This window comes from Canis aureus, chromosome 23 (genome assembly GCF_053574225.1).
Source record: "Canis aureus isolate CA01 chromosome 23, VMU_Caureus_v.1.0, whole genome shotgun sequence".
NCBI lineage: Eukaryota > Metazoa > Chordata > Mammalia > Carnivora > Canidae > Canis > Canis aureus.
In genome coordinates, this window is record NC_135633.1 from 47,678,051 (window position 1) to 47,692,405 (window position 14,355).

Genomic DNA, 14,355 nt, shown 5'->3' on the forward strand with positions numbered 1-14,355 from the left:
TTTTGTGATAAGAATATTTGAAATCTCTCTTAGGAACTTTCAAGTATATAATATAGTATTGATGATGATCTCACCATGCTATAAATTAGCTCCTCAAAATGTATTCATCATCAAACTGGAAATTTGTACCCACTGACCAATATTTCCACCTCTACCACCCTTGCCCAGCCCATTCTACTCTGTTTCTATGAGTTTGGCTTTTTTAGATTATACATATAGGCAAGATCACATAGTATTTGTCTTTTCCTTGGCTGACATACTTCACTTAGCATATTACCCTCAAGGTTCATCCACATTGTTACACACAGCAGGATATCCTTCTTTCTCATGGCTAAATAATATTCGTGTGTGTGTGTGTTTATATATGGCACATCTTTAACCATTCATCCATTGACTGAAACAGGTTGTTTCTACATCTTTGCTGTTGTGGATAATGCTGCAATAAACATGAGAGTACAGGGGATCCCTGGGTGGCTCAGCGGTTTAGTCCCTGCCTTTGGCCCAGGGCAAGATCCTAGAGTCCCAGGATAGAGTCCCACATGGGGCTCCCAGCATGGAACCTGCTTCTCCCTCTGCCTGTGTCTCTGCCTCTCTCTATATATATATGCCTCTCATGAATAAATAAACAAACTCTTAAATGACAAGGATATTTTTCCCTGTTTTCCTCTAGGAGCTGTATGGTTTCAGGTCTTATGGTTAAGTCTTTAGTCTATTTTAAGTTAATTTTTGTGAGTGATGTAGGGTCCAATTTAATTTTTCTGCATGTGGTTAATGCAGTTTTCCCAATATATTTTTTATTTATTTATGATAGTCACACAGAGAGAGAGAGAGGCAGAGACATAGGCAGAGGGAGAAGCAGGCTCCATGCACCGGGAGCCTGACGTGGGATTGGATCCCGGGTCTCCAGGATGGCGCCCTGGGCCGAAGGCAGGCGCCAAACCGCTGCGCCACCCAGGGATCCCTTCCCAATATAATTTATTAAAGAAACGATCCTTTTCCCATTGAGTATTCTTGGCTTTCTTGTCAAATATTAGTTAATTACACATGCAAGGGTTTATTAAGCTCTTGATTCTGTTCTATTGGTCTATACGTCTATTTCTATGCCAGTACTGTACTGTTTGAATTACTATAGGTTTGTAATATAGATTGAAATCAGGAAGTATGATGCCTTCTGTTTTGTTTTTCTTTCTCTGTATTTCTTTGGATACTAGCAGTCTTTGTGATTCCATACAAATTTGAGGACTGTTTTTTCCTAATTATGTGAAAAAAGCTATTGGAATTTTTGGTAGAAATTGCAATGGATATTTTATCAATATTATTTTTTCTGGTCCGTGGTCACAGGATCTTTCCATTTGTGTCTTTGTCAGTTTTTCCAGCAGTCTTATAGTTTTTGGTGTATAGATTTTCAGCTTCTGGCTAAATGTATTCTGATATATTTTACTATTTTCGATGTTGCTGTGAATGCAATTTCTCTTTCTTTTTCAGATATCTTATTGTTAGAATATAGAATTGCAACTGATTTCTGTATGTTGATTTTGTATTCTGCAATTTTTTTCTGAAATTTTTTGACTAATGCTAAGTTTTTAGGATTTTTATATATAATATTATATCATCTACAAAGAAAAGCAATTTTACTTCCTTTCTGATTTGGATGCCTGTTATTTATTTTGTCTGATTACTCTGGCTAGGACTTCTAGAACCATATTAAATAAGATCATGGGCACCCTTTTCTTTGTCCCAATCTTAGAGGAAGAGCTTTCAATCTCTGACCATTAAGTATGGTTTTAGCTGTGGGCATGTCATATATAGCTTTTGTTATGTTATGGTGTGTTCCTTCTATACCAGATTTGTTGATTTTTTTATATATATATATAATGAAAGTATGTTGTATTTTGTTCAATGCTTTTCCTGTACCTATTGAGATGATCATATGATTTTTATTTTTCATTTTATTAATGTGGTAGATCATATTTATTGATTTTTGTGTGTTATATCATCCTTGCATCCCAGAGATAAATCTTACCTGGTCATGGTACATGATTCTTTTAATGTGTTGTTGAATTCACCTTGCTAATATTTTGTTGAGAATTTTTGAATCCATTAGGAATATTAATCTATAGTTTTCTTGTACTGTCCTTATCTAGTTTTGGCATCAGAGTAATGTTGGCCCTGTAAAATTAATTTAGAAGTGATTTCTTGTCTTCAGTTTTGCAGAAGAACTTAAGAAGAATTGGTGTTAATTCTTCTTTAAATATTTGGTATAATTCAGTAGTAAAACCATATGGTCCTGGAACTTTCTTTGTTGAGAGATATTACTGAACTGATATTACTGAACTGGCCCCCTCCTGGAGCCATGTTTTAAATTATTTTCTGTCTGTTTTGTAAGTCTTTTGTTACTTTCTACCTCCTGCCACCTTCCTTCGTGAATTAATGATTTTCCGTATAGTATGCTCTAATTCCCTTCCTTTAACCTTTTGTGGACCTACTACAGATGTTTTCTTTGTACTTACTATTAGGCTCAGATAAAATATCTTAGAGATACAACAGTCTATTTTATGCTGATAACAACTTAATTTTGATCACATACAAAAATTCTTTTTACCCCTCTTTTAGTTTATTTATTTTTTTTAGATTTTATTTATTTACTCATGAGAGACACACAGAGAGAGAAGCAGAGACACAGGTAGAGGAGAAGCAGGCTCCCCACAGAGAGCCCCATGCAGGAATCAATCCCAGGATCCTGGGATCATGCCCAGAGCCAAAGGCAGATGCTCAACCACTGAGCCACCCAGGCGTCCCTCTTTTATGTTTTTAGTACCACAGTTTACCTCTATATATTGCATATTAATTAACAAATTTTAGTAGCTATAGATATTTTTAATACTCCTTTCTTTTAGCCATATACTGTAGTTAACTGAATAGCACATCACCATATTACAGTATTAGAATATTCTACATTTGACTATGTATTTACCTTTATTAGTATGTTGTATATTTTCATATCTTTTTATGTCACTAATAAGTGTCCTTTCATTTTGACTTGAAGAATTGCAGAATTCCTTGGAAGGCAATTCTGGTTATTAGGTATTTGTCTTAAAAAAATCTTTATTTCTCAGGGCCCTGGGTGGCATAGTCAGTTAAGCATTCAGTTCTTGATTTCAACTCAGTCATGATCTCAGAGCTGTGAGATCAAGCCCCACGTGGGGCTGCCTGCTCAAAGGGGGTCTACTTGAGATTCTCTCTGCCTCTCTGTCCCTCCTGCTCATGTACTCTCTCTCTCAAATAAATAAAGATTTTTAAAAGTTCTTTATTTCTCCTTCATTTCTGAAGAATAACTATGCAAGATGGAGTATTTTTCACTGGCAGTTTACTCTTTCAACACTTTTTATATATCATCTCACTCTCTCCTGGCCTGTACATGTTTTTATTTATTTATTTATTTATTTATTTATTTATTTATTTATTTATTTATTTATCTATCATCTATCTATTTATTTTTCCGAAAAAATCCACTAGTACACCAACAGAGGTTCTTTTGTAGGTTCAATTTTCTTTTCTCTTGCTCTTTAAGATTCTTTCTTTGTATTTTATTTTTGCTGTGTGTCTTAAGGAAGATCTTTTTGAATTGAATTATGGAGTGATCTATTAGCTTTTGAACTTGGGTGTGTAATCTCCCTTGAGGTGTAGGAGGTTCTCAACCATTCTTTCTTTCTTTCTTTTTTTTTTTAAAGATTTATTTATTTATTTATTCATGATAGACAGAGAGAGAGGCAGAGACACAGGCAGAGGGAGAAGCAGGCTCCATGCCAGGAGCCCTACGTGGGACTCGATCCCAGGACTCTAGGATCGCACCCTGGGCCAAAGGCAGGTGCCAAACCGCTGAGCCACCCAGGGATCTCCTCCATTATTTCTTTAAATTAGTTTTCTACCCTCCTCTCCCTCTACTTCTGGAACTCTGTTAGTTTGCATAGTGGTTCTTTTGATAGTATCCCATAAATCACCCAGGCTGTCATCACTCTTTCACTTTTTTCTTTTTTCTCTTCTGGATAATGTCAAGGTTTCTATCTTCCAATTCACAGATTCTTTTTTTCTGTTTGATCTATTCTTTTTTTTTTTAAGATTTTATTTATTTATTCATGAGAGACACACACAGAGAGGCAGAGACACAGGCAGAGGGAGAAGCAGGCTCCATTCAGGGAACCTGATATGGGACTCGATCCTGGGACTCCAGGATCAGGCCTTGGGCCAAAGGCAGGCACTATCTATCCATCTGCAAAGCTCACTCCTGCAGCCTTTAGGAATGTGCACAGGGAGCACGTTGCAAAGCAAGGGATGTGTGAGTGAGGTGCATGGGATCAATGGGTGGTTGTAGGCCAGTTGTGGGGATTCACAGGTAAGAGAAGCTTTCCTATTAGTTTATGGGTGGGCTTCTTAATGAAGCCTACAATGCAGTAAGTAGGATCCACATCCATTGAATGGCCTCAGGGAATCTTATCTGTGTTCTCCCAATCTCTTCCCTCCTCCTAGTCATAGAGATCCTGATTTAGTATTCTAGATGTTGTGAGAGAAAAATGAGTTTCTTTGGTATCATCCAGCACAGCTGCAGAAATTGAGCACTCACTCACCTGCTCTCTCTTTCCCTGCACAAGAAATTACAGCCCAGAAGGTTCAGTTAGCCTCAAACTATACTGCCTTGAGGGACAGGTGAAAGAGGCAGAAGTAAGCTATTCTCTTACCCATTTCAGTGTGTCCAAACTCGTATATTTTTGGTTCAGTGGCATGGTCAAACATCCCCTCCATGAACGTGGACTTCCACAAAGACTTCCTTTTTTTTTTTTTTTTTTTTTTTTTTAGAGGTTATTATTACATTTATTAACATTTAGCTGGTAAAGGAGACTAACATTAAACTGACCAGGGACTCGACATAGTGGGATCACAGTGATGGAAAGCACCTACAATTCTCTGAGTTTCTGGCTCACGGGAGAAAAATCCCTTGTGCGTAGATATTTCTAAATGGGTGTTGAACAAACTAATTCACTGTTTCCCATAAAAGAGACACTGATTATACATGTCAGGCCTCGTGGCAAGAGTAGATTTTATTTCTGTAGCCCAGACTCCTATAAGTTTACTCTCTCAAGGGAGCACTCAGTGGCAAGGTGACTCGACACAAAGAGGGCTGAGGCATCCAGGACAGGTCCAGGTTGAGGTCTAAGAAGGTGTGCAGGGTGTAGTCGTGGTGCTGGAGGTTCCTGTACGTGGTGTTGTCAAACGGCTCAGCTTGAGCAGGCTCTTCTGGTGGACTTTGTTTCTTGGGATTCGGTGGCAATCCCTTTTCGCTCTTCCCTAATTCTGCACAGAGAGAAACTGTAGGAGCAAGTCCTCGAAATACTCATGCTTCTAGGAGCATAGTTTTCAGTGCCCCAGACCCTCCTTGCCGCAGCAGAAGTGACACTGTTATGATGGTGACACCGGGGATGTCTGTCACGCCAGGGCCAGGTGGGGCCCACCAAGACTTTCTTATCTGTGAGTCACTGCCTAAGTAAGTTTCCTCCAGGTGCTCCCACACCGCAGCTGAGAGGAGCTGGAACTGGTCAAAGGTTACTGCAGAATCCATAGCCAGTATCCAGCTACAGTCTCACAAAGGGGTTTTTGGATTTTTTTTTTTTTTTTTTTTTTTGTGAATGGGTGCTAAATTTTTGTTTTTGAGGGTGAAGAGACAAAAATGAGGGCCATCTTATGCGACAATCAAATGAAACTCCTACTTACTCTCTCATATCCATAATATATTAATCATCACAATGACATTTTTAACTCTGAAGCTGATTTACACTGAGCCTCCCGTAATTTGTCAATTATAAAATATTCCTGCTGGTACTGACTCCAGTAGCAGGTGTCAGTCTGTTGGCTCCACGTAAGCCTTAGTTCTCTGCCTCCACCTCTGTCTCTAGTTTTGGAGGTTGTAGCTTGCCTTGTGATTTCAGTTCTCCAATGAATCTAATCATTGTTTTTCAATTTGTTCAGCTTTATTCTTGTTAGGACAGGAGTAAGAAATTCCAAGGACTTATATAATGAGTCATACAATCAGAGAGGAAATCAGAATCTGTCTTTACTTTTAAAAGCCGAAGAAACCAAGACCTGCTTTTCTATACATTAAACAAAACCCTTTTTCATTGTTGTTCACTCATAACCTATCCTCTAAAATCTCTTGGCTCGTAGTAGGTACTCAATCATTTTATACCATGCATGAAAGAATGAATAAAGCTTTGTCCAATGTCTCAAAAGTAGGTGACAGTTCTGAGACTGAAATCTATTTCTCCGGACTTACAGTGTTTTCTGTAATAATACATAACAATAGGTTAGTTTGTTTTTTTATTTACTATCATAAATATCATAGTTATTTATGTTTCTGTAATGTCTCGGTAGAATTTGGCTATGATTCTCACTTTCAGCTCCTGAAACATATTTATAAGAGAGAAATAAGTGCATCTTCCAATGTCAAATTGTTTTACCTTGCTCCATTTCTGCTGCCTAGTTTTTCACTAGTCTCTGCGTATCGTTGTGTCACTTAAATAACATCTGTTAAACAAGCACAATCTATACCAAAGTATACCTTAGAAAATAATCTCTTTGTTTTATACTGAGCTTAAAGGATCCTCTCTGTTAACTGGAATACAGGATTATTATACTATAGAAGGAGCTTAAGTAGGAGTGATATTGTAAATGACATCCTTAGTAGTCTGTCAGTCAATGTGAAGTAGTTCAGGATATGAGTCTGTAAAGTATAAAAGTATAAGGATATGAGTTCTCATTAATAGAATCTTATAACTAGATTGGACTCAGAATTATTTATTAATTCACTTTATTTTACAAAATAGGAAATGTATATCCAAAGATATTAAATAAACTGCTAAAGGTCACAGAGAACGTCAGTGGCAAAGCTACAACAAAATCCAGATCTTCCCACATCTGATTAAGTGCTTTTATTCCCCTCCTATTTTCTTTTTCTTCTTTTATCTGCCTACTAAGGCCTGCTGTCTTCTAACTGCTCAGTTCTGTTCTTTTCTATTTGGTTGAACAAAGTAGTACCTAACACACGGCAGTGATAATAATGGCATCTGAATTATATGGCAAGTTATTTCTCTGGCTCACCATTAATTTATACTACCATCCTAACTCAGAGGACAGATTATGATTTTATTGCTTTAATATTCTGGGACCTAGCGAGTATCTCTATTAAAATCCCGAGTCACATCACAACATCAGCCTCTGTGAAGTTACACTTCACAAAGAGGCTAATGGAAGTTCATCCTGAGTGTGGACTGGGGTCCACAGGGTGAATACTGCTTTTTCATGTCATTCTTGGTTTGTGTTTTGTGTGTTTTAAGTCACAAATATTAAGGAACAACTTTAAAACTATTCATTTGAGCGATGCGTGGGTGGCTCAGCAGTTGAGCATCTGTCTTCGGCTCAGGTCGTGATCCCGGGGTCCTCGGATCCAGTCCCACATAGGGGTCCCTGCATGGAGCCTACCTCTCCTTCTGCCTCTCCCTCTGCCTGTGTCTCTGCCTCTCTCTCTGTGTCTCTCATGAATAAATAAATAAAATCTTTAAAAAAAATAAATAAAACTATTCATCTGTAATATCTTGGAACAGAAATCCTGACTTCTATTTCTAGCTGTACTCTTGAATTACAGAGAACTCTGAGCTAGTCATCTCCTCTTTGCTTCTTCATAATGAGGATAAGGGAGACTGTCTGACCTCCAACTTACCTTACAGGAATACCCTGAGGACTAATAAGATCACAGGTGTTAAAGCACCTGGAACACAAAGAACGACATCAGTGATTTTTTCTTATTAATCTCATAAGATATAATTCATGACTGTATAATATGGCATTACCCTACAGCTTTAGGTGTTCATGGACAACTTACCAAAAGCTTCTCTGCTTTGTACTTGTTCAGTTCTTATAAATAAGATAATAATGTGGGAAATGAAAAAGCTTTCTCTAAATTCTACAATAGCTAAGTATAGAAAAGTCACAAAACACTGAGTGGTAAGAGGAAGGAAGGCTCCTAGAGCAACCTCTTATGGTGTTCCTACCCCTTATATGGCATCTCTGGCTGGTAGTAAATTTACCGCAGCTTGAGTATTACTAGGCAAGAGGAATGCACTATTTTCTAAAACTGTCATTGCTGTACAACACTCATGGTTACAAAATTCAGTCTTTGATGGAATGGATCTTGCTTACAATTTATGATAAATATGTTATATGTTCTTTTTTCTCCTAACCTATTATGATACTCAGGGTACTAACAGACATTTCTTAATTATTTTCTTATCTTGATTAAATATCTTCTATTTCTTCATTTATTTTTTATTTTGATTCCAGTTTTATGTAGCCACCTGATTTGCTTATACTTTGCATAAAATGTAGTGCTCAGAATCTGATCCAGCACTACAGAACATCCTAGGCATATGTGGATGCCATGGAAGTTGGTTACTTGACTCTTCTTTAAAGAAAGATCCAGTGAATCAGGTGTAAAGAGTAAATTTAATTGACAGCTCCAGCTGCAGCAACTTTGAGACCCACTGCAGAATTTGAGCTGGGTCTTTTTTAGCCATAGCTAGTAACTGAACTTGGTAAAGTACGAGGGCCTGTCATTTCTGCCCAATGCAGAACTTTTCTTTAGGCAATATACACCCGAGTTCCCTGTTGGGTTAGATGGGACTTTCTCAGTTGTGCCATAGGGTGATATACTTCCTACCCAACCGTCCTTCCATGCCTCTCTCCATTCATGTATGTCATACCAGTATTGTCATCTGTAGGTTTACCTTACCTACCCCCTTTTCTGCTTTTCTGTATCTTTTATAGACATTATTTCAGATATTCCTTGTATTTCTAACTCCATGCTAAACATCTGCTTTCTTACATAATATGCTACTTATTTAGTCTTGGTTTGGTCTTTCACAGCATCCTTAAAGCAATGGGTGGCAATAGTCAGTGGCCTATGTTAAGACTGTAGTTTATGGGAGATCTGGGATTCCATAGATTACTTTAGTGCCTAGTCTATTATTATGAGGAAAGGCTGGAGGTATCAAATTGGGCACGTTGACTACCATGTAAAATGTCTCAAGTGTCTTCCTGATAGTCCCTGAGAAGTTTTAGTTCATGGCACAAGAGGGATTTAGTAACTGGCATTAGGACATTCATGATATCTATGAATTTTATATGGTTTACCACATTAATCACACCTTAGCTAATCATTTATTCATTTATTCATTCCTGAACTTTTTTGCCAAAACAACCTACTTACTTACGTGACCTCTGATCTCATTGTTTATCTTCCATTTGTGTTTTCACTTCACGTTTATCCTCAACACTTATAATTACTTTTTGGCTTTGATCTTTGAAACCCTTTTTTGAGTATAATCATAGCCTTCTAGGTAAAATATGCCTTGGCCTAAAATAGTCTCTATAATATTCTCTATAGGAAGTTCTCTAACTAGTTGCATCCAGTCTCTATGAAAAACTTAACAGATTTTAGAAACCTTAATTATGTTAATTCAGTCTAAAATCTCAGCCACAATCATGCTATATAACTTATGTCATACTTATAACAAGAAACAAAGGAAAACTTTTATTTGGGTTGGAAAAGTAAAGAAGATATAAGTAAAATCCTTACTGTGAATTTTGGTCTTCTTTGTATCAGAGTCAAACATGTTTTTCTCTTCTCACCATCTGCCAGGATGTAAATGGCCTTGACTTAAGCATATTAAAGGTCCTCACTCCTCTTTCATGAATACATGTCACCATAACACAAGCACATCTCTTTACATCTTAAGGAATCATGTGTCCTGACTTCACTGTTGCTTTTGGAATGCCAAGAAACACAAAAATGTTAAGTAGCCCGTCTGTATATGTGTTTACTGAATTTCTACATTCCTGTCAATAGCATCTCTCTGTCCTCAGACCTCTCCATTGTCCAAAGGAACTATTTCTAGATCATCTTCCACTGGGATTAACCCCAAGTCAGTTGTTATCAGTAGCAGCTCTTCTCTCAATATCATTGCTGAATTAAGCAAGAACAAACTGTTATTCTAGAACGGAAGCATTAAGCATTATAATTTGATTTCACCTTTTATAATCTTCATACCTTGGCTGCATTTTTTTTTGTTAGCAAAACCCAGCCTGTCTGATATCTTTTTGCCTGTTTCTTTGAGTTTCTGAGGTTTTCTTTTTGTTAAATTCGAGCACCAATAATGAGTCCTGATTTATTCAGCCTAAGTTTCTGCCAGACTTCCCCAAAATTGTGCTTTTGCTCCCAATCTTCCTTTTTGGACAGTGAGTGGATTTAGTGTGTATAGTTTGGCACTGAATCAAATATTCCCATAAATTGCACTCTATTTAACGGAATCTCTTTTCCCTTTGTTTACAAACATTTATTCCCTGGAAGTGGAAGGAATTTGGGAAGTTCTAAATATGTTCACTAAATCTTGCTGGTTTCCTCTTGGGCACACCAAAGGATCTTATTCTCCATCTCCTTGAACTTAAGTTTGGTATTTGCCTTTTTTAGAAATTGTTAGGCAAAATGAGGCATGGTACTACTGAGCATAGGTTTTAAAACAGGACTATTTCTTCCAAGGCAACTAGTGCTATAGTATGATTGTGACCCCTGAAACTAAGTTGAAATCCTAACTCCCTAGTGATGGTTTTAGGAGGTGAGGCCTCTGGAGGTCATGAGGGTGGAGCCTACCAGAATGGGATCAGTGTTCTTATGTAAGGAGCCTCACGGAGGCTTCCCACATCCTCCATTACATTAAGGACACAGCAGGAAGATACAGTGTCTATCAAGTCAGAAGCAGGCTTTCACCAGAATGTGGCTGGCATCTTGATCTTGGGCTTCCCAGCCTCTAGCAAGCACTAGGAGAAACCTATTTCTATTGCTTGTAAGCTATCAGTCCTGTAGAACTTTGGTATAGCAGACAGAACTAAAACAATCAGCAATGCACAAATTAGTGATATTCTGTCAACATTGGGTCACAGAATGAGGATAACAGAAAAAAAAACACCAACACCAAGCCAACTCATAATAAATATGAAGTATAAATGAGAACCATGCTTTGTTGTTTTAAGCCATTAGAACACAGAGCTTATTATAAATGAACTATTCTGATTGAAGCATTTTTTTATCATATAGATTTTTCTTACATTTTTATTTTAACAGCGTTCCATATTCCTTGGAATTTCCTTGCTGTGTCCTCAAAGTCTCTGTGTTCTTGTTCCTACTTTCTCCTCATTTTTGTTCACTTCCTTCCCCCAATTGCATCTCTCTACCATGACATCGTGCTTTTGCATGTGTAACTTTCTCCAAGAGCCAAATACCCTTGAGGATACCATCTTTGGAACATCACAGTTGGGTGTCTGTTTTCGCAGCTATTGACCTCATAGCCCAGTACAGTGTAGCAGATAAAAACAAAGGTTTTAAAGTCAAGCAGACGTCCATTTTAAATCTAAATCTTACAACTAGTTTGTAACTATACAATGTTGGGTAAATGGCCTTTTTTTTTTTTTCACTTACAAGATGTAGAAAGTAATATTTTATTCCCTAAAGGATTATTGGAGGATAATATTTGATATTGAATATAAAATGGTCAGGCATATCTTAAGCCTTCTCCCACCAAACAACTCCTATTCCATTTTAATAGTCAAATATTATAACAAAGTAGTATATGTTTATATAGTTTGCTGTATTCATATACCTCATACATTACCAAAAACATTAATGTATAGTATGTCACAATGTTTCTGTGAAGGAAATTTGTGTGAAAAAATTTCTGAAATGCATACTAGGCCACAGGAATTGAACTAGAAACTGACCATAACTTTTGCTTTTTTTATAGGAACCAAAAATGCAGTTCAGGGAGGTTAAGTGACTCATTTGAACTTGCTTGCCAATAACCGAATAAATAGGTATCTCCAATATAAGTGTTCTAACTGCAATGATCTTACTTCTGTACACATTATTATTTTTCCCAAGTGAGATATAGTAGTAGGATTTTAAGGACATTTGATTTTAGGCGATAAAATTCCATAATGGATTGAATTAAGATCGGAATTTAGTGGAACATAAATGAACTAGTCAACCCTTCCTCTACACCCTCTTTTTTAAAACCTATCCAATTATGCCCTATAGGCAACATGTTCAAACATGGGGGCATTGAAGAAAATTTATATACCTTGTCTATGCATTTCTACCTAATCATATAAAAGTTTGAGATTGTAGGGATGCCTGGGTGGCTCAGTGGTTGAGTGTCTGCCTTCAGCTCAGGGCATGAACCTGGAGTCCTGGGATCAAGTCCCACATCAGGCTCCCTGCATGGGGCCTGCTTCTCTCTCTGCCTATGTCTCTGCCTCTCTCACTCTGCGTGTCTTATGAATAAATTAAAAAAATATTTTTAAAAATAAATTAAAAAAATAAAAGTTTGAGATTGTAGCCCAAATCAATTTTTATACCTCAGTTTCCCCAAAGGTAGAACTCGAACATGGCTCTCCACAGTTCAAACAATATTGACATTGGCCTAAGAAAGGAACTTACAACATCAAAGGAGATCTTACAATATAGTAAAAATGTAAATTTAATCCCCACAAGGGTAAGGTATTTGCCTTATAGAATATTTTAAGATTATTTACAAGCAATAATAGAATGGCCAACACATAAGTGAAATGAAACATATTCAGTAAATATTTTCTGTAACATTGATTTAAAAGAAAATACAGTAGTTTCAACTTTAAAAATAAAATTACAAAACCAAGAGAAATATTTTTTTTAAATGAAGAGAGAAAATAAAGAAAAAAATCAGAAGTAACAGCAACATGATGTACTGCTAGGATGTGAGAAAAGTTTAAAAATGTAAGAGATTGAGGAGAATAGGAAAACTAATTCGAGCACTCCATTTACTTCTTTTGCAGGATGTCTATTTGTGACTCATAGATAATTTATAGATCTATTCAATTAGCAAGTTAGACATGAGTGTGCCTACATCTGCCCATGCAGCTGAAAGCAATAATCTCTGTACTGTGGTGTTATTGTTGATAAAAACTTTTGTAGCAAGTGAATGAGAATTTAGTTTTCTGCAGAGTGGTTGAGGAGGAAATGAATCACAGAGAGGAATCTTTAGAGATTCAAACATGGCAAATAAATCTGTGGTCTGGAGTGGGAGCCTTAAGCACACAGATGCCACACTCAGAAGCACAAAGTGAAATATTCAGCTGCAGTCTTCCAATTTTGGTTTATATCTTTGGTATTTACAGAAAATGTGTATCAAGCATATGGTTTCTGTTCTCTACTTGTTGTCCTTTGCGACTTTAACCAAGGTTGTTTCCCACTTCCTGCAAGCTAAACTCTTCATGAATGTGCCCATATTATTTATTATTAGTTCAGCAGACTATGTTAGAGATTTAATGAGAAGAGTTACTCTAATTAAATTTTTGAAAGGTGCCTGAACTTGTATTGGAATTTATTTTAGGTTAAAATCGGATGGTATTTGATTTTAAAATATGATATCACCTCTTTTCACTGATTTCCTAGCAAGTAATCCAACACTTTGGATGATGTTATGTCATGAAAATCTTGGATATTGGACAGATACTTTTTATTAGAGGCTCTTAACCTGAAGAAAAGGTAAGGCTTTTTAAAACCCCAGGCCTTATCTATTACATCCCTTGCAGATAGATAGCTAAGAGAGAGATAGGAGCATGAAGAGTAGTTCAAGCATAGCCTATCCATTTTGTTGGCATTATAGCTTTTCTATTAATTCATACAGATATTAAATATTCAATGCCTGCCTTATAAATTAGTAAATAGAGGATATATGAATATGTATTTCATTTTACGCTCCCTGGGATAGCCATATGAGACCAACTACTTTATTAGTAATGCAAGGGGACAGTACTTATGTGTTCATATTTCAACACTAAGAAGACTTCCAAATCATACTTGGAAATTATTACACTATCTGTTGGTATATTAGGGAAAAAAAATGTTTCAGGTTGAAGTTAAATCTGTTAATTTCTATAAATGAGAAAAAAGGGACAAAAGCAGTTTCCTCTCCTGCAAAATCATGAAGTTTCTGGAAGGAAAAGAATATATATTTATTCTGCATCAGATTTGCTTTTGTGTATGTTTATGTTTCAAGTCATCTGAATCTGTGTGTGTGTGTGTGTGTGTGTGTGTGTTCCTAATCTGTTTTCCTAATTTCCTTATGGGGTGTGGGAAAAACAACACAATGGAACCTAAGCCTCTACTCTCCTGTTTCCACATGATTCATCTTACCTTCTGTGATGTTGGACTTTACT